Source organism: Mastomys coucha, unplaced genomic scaffold, assembly GCF_008632895.1.
Source record: "Mastomys coucha isolate ucsf_1 unplaced genomic scaffold, UCSF_Mcou_1 pScaffold7, whole genome shotgun sequence".
NCBI lineage: Eukaryota > Metazoa > Chordata > Mammalia > Rodentia > Muridae > Mastomys > Mastomys coucha.
In genome coordinates this window covers 32,441,017-32,449,314 of record NW_022196913.1, presented here as the reverse complement: position 1 = coordinate 32,449,314, position 8,298 = coordinate 32,441,017, and the positions used below count along the sequence as shown (strand labels likewise).

The following is an 8,298-nucleotide window of genomic DNA, read 5'->3' as shown; positions in this document are numbered from 1 at the left end:
GTTCACAGAAGTCCTAAAGTGTTTCTTTCAGGGGTTTTCCAAGCCTCCTCGCCTTTGTAGGTTCGTTATGTTTGAACCATTACAATGACATAGTTGACGCTTATTGGTTGACACTAGTGGGCTTTGTGACAATATAGTCTTTTCTGACTACTTCTACATCTTCAGTCTCTTTTATGTCTCACAGCCAGCCAGCAATCCCATGGTACTGTCCCCTGTGCAGACACAGAGGCCTAGATTGATAAAGGCCTTCAAGTGTGCCCAGTTGTCTGTGCCCACAGCTGGGGATTAGATAGAGACCACCCAACTCCAAAATTCACATTCCGTTCACCACATCACTAGTTCTAAACCCAGATATATATATTTTTTGATGTGATAAATGATAGCTATTCTGTCTAAAATATGAACTAAGCCCTGGTTTGAAAAGACATAAAGCCCTGCAATGTACATTTTGCCCAGTACATTTCCCAGGTGACCTTCCAGTGATGGTAATATCATATTGTTCCTAACCTATATAACAAATCTCTTTATGTTGATGTTTGAAATGAAACATTAAATCATTCTGGGTGAAAGAAAATATAATTTCAATCTGAACCTATAACTTTTTTTTTTCTGTGCATGGATGTGGATGTATGTGCACTTATTTTGGATACGGATATATACCTGTGCACACATCTGCCTGAGAATGTGGGTGTCTGGCCCCATCACTTTCTTCCTTCCTTAAATGAGACAGAATCTCTCACAAAACAAGAAACTTAACTTGTCATTGTCCCATGAGAATTATCGGCTAGGGACCTCAGACTAGGGCAATAAGAACATGTGGCCATGACCATCTGTTTTCTACATGGGTGCTGCTAATTTGAACATGGGCCCTTAGAGTTAAACAGAAAGTGCTACTAGATACTGAGCCATTTCCCAGCCATAATTTAAAAACAACAACATTAAAAAAAATTACTTTGACTCCTTTTTCTTTACATTAAATTGTTTTTTTCAAGTGTTGTTAAATATTTCCAAAGTTTGTAGAATATAAAGTGTGAACTGTCTTCCCCATAACTGACATCTGCTTACTTTGCAAACACTTGAGATAACTTTTTAATTTTTTTTAAAAGCTAACATGGAGAGATGATGTTGCTTGGTCAAGAAAGCAAGAGAGATTTACAGGGCCAAGCTGACTTGCTGTGACTCACTGGCTCCTGGCTTTATTTGCATAAAGTTGTGTGTTATCTGTTATCTGAAGAAAACAGATATCTGACTCACTCTGGGAATATGCTAGCAGAACCTCTATCTAGCACAATAGAGTATCACCAGCCATTCTCAAGGGCAAGAACTAAAAACATGAAAGCTAAAAGGTTAGAAGCAGCAGAAAATAGTTTTAAGCATTTAGTCTGTGCCAGGTCCTGTGGCCAGAATTTCACAGAAGGCTTTAGGTATTTCTTCCGGGATCTCCCAAACCTCCTTGGCTTTTTAGGTTTGGTACATTTGCACCATTGCAATTATGTATTTGAAGTTTATTGTTGAACAAAGTGTGACCTTTGTGACAATGTCACCTAAGTAGTAAACTGAAGCTTTAGAAAGAACTAAGCTCTAACTCTAACTCCTTCTCATTTCATTAAACAGTGGACCTATATTTTAAAATGCATATGAAAATACCCACTTAACTGTATTTCCATGCTCTAACAGCTATCATGAGAGAATTCTTATAGAGTAATTCACACAGACATAGAACTTACCCAGTAAACATATCTTTAATGATGATGACCAAAGCGCACTCAGATGGCCATTTAAGCAGGTAAGGTGATCATTGTATTTCTTTCCTTTCCAAACAAGGTTTCCATTCATTTAAGAAATATAACATGCCAGGATGCATGTTGGCAAGAGATAAGACTTGCCTCAGAGCCAATGCTGGGGAGGGGGTGAAGGCACAGGCTCAGGATGTGAGTAGAAAGACTGGGATGCAAAATGTATTTTATCTCAAAGAAGCATATGCCTTTAGGTCTTTTCATTGAAAGCATTAAAACCCAAGGGGCTGGGGGGAGTACTACAGAGTCTTTCCTTATTTTCTTCATCAACATGAAATGATTTATCTTCCTCACATTCTGCTTTAAATCACAACTAGAAAATGTTAATCAAATAACCATACAAACAATACGGAGTAACTATTCCAAGTTAGTGAAGTGTTATCTATTGAATTGCTAGGAGGCCATTAATATTGAAATGAGCAGAATCACCCAGCTCATTTGAATCTACTATCTTTTAAGTTAAATAAATTGGCATACAAATTTTGCATTTTTCATTGTGTAAGGAAGACACATCAATTGGAAACACTGACAACAAGAGGAACATAGGCAACCTCAGAACCTTCATGAGAAATCACTTGTCATTCTTCCTCCCTTGGTAATCTTCAGTTTACTATCTTTGTCTTCCTTTTCACAAAGACGCCCCTGGCCTAGGAATGTCAAAACCTACCCCCAAGACCATTATGGAGTCCCTTGTGCAAGTTAGCTCCTAATAAAGATCTCCATTCTGACTCCTACACCAGACTTACTACATCTTTCTGTATCTGAGAAGAAATTAGCTCAAACCTGCTTTACTCCAGTGTGCACAACCAAACAACAAGGAGACATCACTCTTCCTATCCTCCCTGAGCTTCTCGAGATTTGATTGCTGCTCTTACTCACTAGTCTCGAACTGCCACACAGCCTTGGCTCCCTGTCAGCGATTTCTTCTGTTGAACTGGCATTTGGTCACCTACTTGCTGTGATGTACCACAGATGGCTAGAGTTGTCCCTACTCCTGTCCAGAAGAATTACACTGCAATAAACTTTATTTTAATGCCTGTCAGCCAGCAGTCCTCCTGGCTATCACTAGGCAATTCCTACCATGTGATTTAATGAGGATGTTTCCTAAGTGGTTCTGAAATAACTTCCTGAAAGACTTAAGAATGATGTCTCTGCCACGTTCAGTCTGAGACAGCCATTCCAGCAGCACTCTGAATTCACCCTTTGGTCTGTGATTTGACTTGCATGTTATAGCCACCCACACCTCATGGCATATGCTGTAGTCCTTTATGCAATTTTTTTCATTCTTCCAAATAATCTTCCAATATCGTGTATAAAGCTAGAATAAGGAAAAAAAACTAAGTATATGGGGCTGGAGAGATTAACCAGCAGTTAGTATCTCTTTTAGAGGACCTTGGTTTAGTTCTGAGCACCCATGTCAGGTGGCTCAAAACCACCTACAACTCCAATTCCCTCTTCTGGCCACTGCATGCACAAGGCACACAGATGCATATACACACTTATACAAGTAAAAATAAGGTTAAAATGTACAAAAATAAGTTAATTTGTATGCAAATTAGACAAAAAGAAAAAAATTAAGAGTGCAAAGAGAGTCATAAGAAAACAATGCTGAAAACCAATAGTGTTGTTCGACTAATTTACACAAACATTCCTCAACATTTCAGCATAGGCAGTGTGGAACAGTCACCCAGAGGACCTTCTTATAGGTACATTATCTCTAGGTAGTTCATGCTCACCTTACAAAAGATAAGGCTGTCATTCAAAACATTCCTGTGGCTTAATAAAGACCTGTGAGGTTAATTCTGAATCTCTTCCCAAAGGGGTGGACAAATAATAATCCTGATCAGCTCAGTATTGCAAGCAGATAATGCCCCTCCCACTTGTAGATAGGCTAAGCATTTCCACTGCTAGCAAAGCATAGCAAACAGCTTGTTAACCCCAGTGCTGGAGAAGACTGAGGCAAGAACCTAGCTGGGAAGGCTAAGGCAAAAAGCCAGCCTGGGCTACACAGTGATCTCTGGCTTACTGGAGCTACCGATTGAGGTCCTATTTCAAAACAAGCAACGACACAATGAATTCCAGTTGGTAAATAGGAAAGTAGACTAGCTATCCATGAAGACTGTGATTAAGATCTGGTCTTAACTTAAGGATTCCTGTGAGTGCTGTTCTTTTATAGGTCATTGCTTGAGTTATACCCAACCCACTCAGCTTCCAGAATTAGACATAGTGTTCAAACCCAGCTCTTGTAGAAAAGGAAGACATTCTAAACCCTCCCTCCTCCAATCAATTCAGAGACTGAAAACAGAATGCTATTTATTGTTTTCAGGACATCACGGGTTCCAGGTGCTCCGTGGAAAGATCAGTCCTATAATTTCTTCTCGTAGCAAAGTATGGCATTGTGGTTTGGTTCAGTAACAAATTATCCTAGGTATATCACTTAAAATAAATTAGCAAAAGGGCTGGTTTTATTTTGGTGGAAATTTTGAAAAGTCCAAGGGAAGAAATAAGTCCCATAAAAATAGCAATAACCTTCTGGATGCCATGAGAATCTAAAAAGCATGACCTCTGAGAAGTGGCAAGGATCATGGCAAGGCTGCCTAGTGAGATGTGAACCCATCAAAGAAGCACTTACAGCAGGAGTTTGAATGTAGTAGGTAATACAACCCCTGTTAGAAATATGCACTGATATAGGAGGAAAAGAGAATATACCCGAGTGTGTTCCTTATTCTGAGGTCAGATTTCCTACTAATGGGTTCAGCTTAATGGAACCAAAGGTTCATGACAGAGATCAGTGCTGGGGAAATATAGGGGATGGAGCCAAGGACCAGCAGCAAACCTCAGCATAAAAGGCATCTGTAACTTCATCTTTATCATGCTATCACTTTTAGACCTTGGCATATCTCTGTCTCTGTTTTTCCTTCAATTTGATTCAATTTTTGTAGTTTGTGAGCTTAACTCTTCCAAGGGAAGGGAGAATTAAGGTTTATTTGTCTGACTCAACCTACAGCAGTGCTATTATTAACATCGTTATTATTGTTACCAATTCAAGTAATTACTTTTCATATACAAGTCATATACAAATTGCTATTACACTGATTCCCCATTGTGAGACTGTATCCCATCACCCAAGTATAGCTGATGCCAGCTGGTAATGGTTTATTTCTATAGCCTTGGCCAGAGACAGAAATATACCACTTAGATATTTGGGGTCTTATGCCCTCCACTATTTAAGGCCACTCATAGCCAATAGCTGACCCTTAAGAATGGTAAAAATAGCCCAGTGTCTCTCTCTACATAGAGCAAATCCATGTTTTATTTGTTCTGTAAAATATTATGGGAAGAACAATCAGAAGCTAGATGTTTTCTGAAGCCACATCTTTGCTGTTTTCTTTCCCTCCCAGGTTTCCCTCACGCCCTCTCGAATTCTTCAGTAATCACTCCCTAGATAAAACAATTGTACAGGAATTGTAAAAGACTCCAGCCTAAGGAGATATTAGGACTTAGGGTTCAATTGTCATTTATTTCCTGTTGGAACAGTTGGAATAGCTGAAATCAAACTGGCTACAGGGGCAGAGACTAGTAATTTCAGTTTTAAAGACATAGAGACCATGAGTGTGGTTGAAAAATAAAAAGAACAGAAGCTGCAAAGTAGTAATGTGTCCATCAATCTTAACAGCTGATATAAGTCACAGTTAGTTGAGAGCATCGATCAGTACTGAACGTGAGGACTGCCAAAAGGAGAGGATCGAGTGTGTCATCTGGAAACTGCACGTATGCCCAGAGAGAATTCGAAGCATATTGTCATTGAACACTGTCATATGCTTTGTGGATAGATTGTGTCGTCCCAGTGACAGCATATCTAGCAGAAAAGGTCTCTAAGGAAGGCAAAGGACAGGTCTTTATCTCTTCTGTTCTCCTGAGACCATAGGAGCAAGTTTCAATTAAAGACAATGAAAGAATGAGAGCATCCTGCAGCACTAGGAACAAGGAGTCCCTATCTCATTTCCCATTATCATGTTTCGTACCATCTCACACTCAAAAAGGAAAATGATTCAAAAAGAGAGCCATAGCCACTTTGTAGGCATCTGCCTTGCCCTTTCTTTCATGTCCTTCTCATTATGCTCATTGAAAGAAGCCTAAGAAAGGACTTTGTAAGCAGCAAAGCAGTATATAATTATGTGGTGAGAAAAGACTACTATTAATAATGTTCATTCATACATGCCTCCCATAGGTACACATCAAGTGTTTTAGATATAGTCACCAGAAATCAGTTAGTAGCAAGTGGTGCCATGATCCAAACTTAACCTAGCATAGCATTCAACACAAAGTCAATTCCTAAGACTCATAGCAGAGGTCAATGTGGAACAGCACCTGGGTCATAAGGGTGGGCACTAGGTAGAATGAGGTCACAGACATTTTAGGGATGCTGGGGTATTGTAGCCAACAAGACGGTGCTGTCTAAGGGATGTTGCTATATGATATTGATATTCTACGTGTATGGTAAATTATAAAAACATATAAAATCATTTGGATAACTGATAAATAGCATAGGTTTCTGGGCCCCTCCCTAGTTGTTCTAATTAAGATGTTCAAAGATGGAGTTTAATAATTTTGACATTTTTAGTAAATGTAAGGCAATACTAATAGTGGCAGCCATGGTTGTCCCTGTGGAAACATTCATTCCTGGGGAAACTTAGTGACAAGATATACAGCTTACTGATAGCCAGTGAAAACAAAGGAGTGCAAAATCTCTGTGATTTCTCAAAAAGATGCCACCTTCTGCTACAGGATGGGGGTGGGGGAGGGGACAGGTGCAGGGGAACTGATCCAGAGTGTCCAAATCCCAGAGAAGCCTAATTATCCAATCCAGGAAGTCTGGTAATACCAGGACCCAGTTGGGGCAACTGGGGCTTTCCATTTGGGAAGAGAAAGCTGAATCAAAGGCCCATCAAGATCTTAAACCTTGCTTTTGGCCCTGGCAGCCATCTTCCAGTAACTAACCAAAATGGCTAACACAAAGGGAAAAAAGGAGAGGCACCCAGTAAATGTTCTCTAGGCCTTTTAGAAAACATGGAGTTGTTCCTTTGGCCACATACATACGAGTCTACAAGAAGGGTGATATTGTAGACAAGGGAATGGGCATTGTTTCAGAAAGGAATGCCCCATAAGTGTTACCATGGCAAAACTGGATAAGTCTACAATGTCACCCAGCATGCCATTGGCATTATTGTAAACAAGCAAGTTAAGGGCAAGATTCTGGCCAAGAGGACCAATGTGCAGATTGAGCACATCAAGCACTCAAAGAACAGAGACAGCTTCCTGAAGAAGGTGAAAGAGACCGATCAGAAGAAAAAGGAAGCCAAAGAGAAGAGCACCTGGGTTCATCTTAAGTGCCAGCCTGTGCTACCCAGAGAAACACACTTTGTAGGACTAACAGAAAAGAGCCTGAGTTGTTGGAACCCGTTCCATATGAACTCATGGCCTAACGTGCAAAAAGAAATAAAGGACCCGGACTGTAAAGTTTTTCCTTAGGTAGGAAACAAAACAAAACAAAACAAAACAAAACAAAACAAAACATCCTTAAACCTTAGAATTCCTCTCACCCTTTGAAGTCTATATAAACAGCCCAACCTCCTTACTAAGTGTTCAAATCCCTTCCTTAATTGAAGACAATGAAGAGGCCTTCCATTATACCATAGTTGTACCAACACCACTGAGGGATCCATAGACACTAAAAGTGTGTAATATGTCAAACCTCATTTTAGCAGCTGTTTCTAAGGACTCAGGTTACTCTAAACAGCCCTAACCTGGAGATACCCATAACCACTGCTCCAGAATATTCACACTTTCCTTCTAAAACTCTGGTCCTGTCATCTGTTAGTCCTCCTTCTTCTCTTTTGCCAGTGATGCATTTTCTCAACCCTGTGTGTGAGCAGTACAATAGTAGACACAAGAGATTCATATACTAATGAATCTGTGGCCTGAGAATCTAAAAGAACTATCTTAATTCAACTTGAAGAAATTCAGGGAAACCTTTTATGGATTGTCTTGGATTACATATTCATATCTTGCATGAGAAACTTCACCCAGATCCATTAAAAGACCTGTTATCAGTATTCTAGGTCAACTTCTCATTTCTGCAGCCAGTGAGCGAAAAACTGCTATGAAATAGAGTGGGTCAGGATATGGTATAAAATGGACAGGAAGGGCAGCAGTTTTGAGTGTGATTGATATGCCAGAACTTGTGCCATAATTCTTTCGTAACTTTTCAGTGCTTATGATAGCTTTAAAAAGAGGAACGGGTTGGAGAGATAGGTAAGAATGTAAAATGATTGCTACTCTCAAGTTGTGATTACCCAGTTTGATGTCCAAAATCCAAGTTGAAAAATAATAGAACAAGCCAGGCATAGTGGCACATGTTTGTAATCCCAGAGTTGGGGAAGTGGATACAGGTGAATACATGGGGTTTCTCTGGCTGGTCAGTTTAGCCTAACACCATCAC

The 8,298-nt window shown here is 39.8% G+C and overlaps 1 pseudogene; it reads left to right on the top strand.

The window, feature by feature from the left end:
• The first annotated feature begins 1,751 nt into the window (after nt 1-1,751).
• LOC116082652 lies at nt 1,752-7,282 on the top strand (annotated as a pseudogene).
• Nucleotides 7,283-8,298: the final 1,016 nt, after the last annotated feature.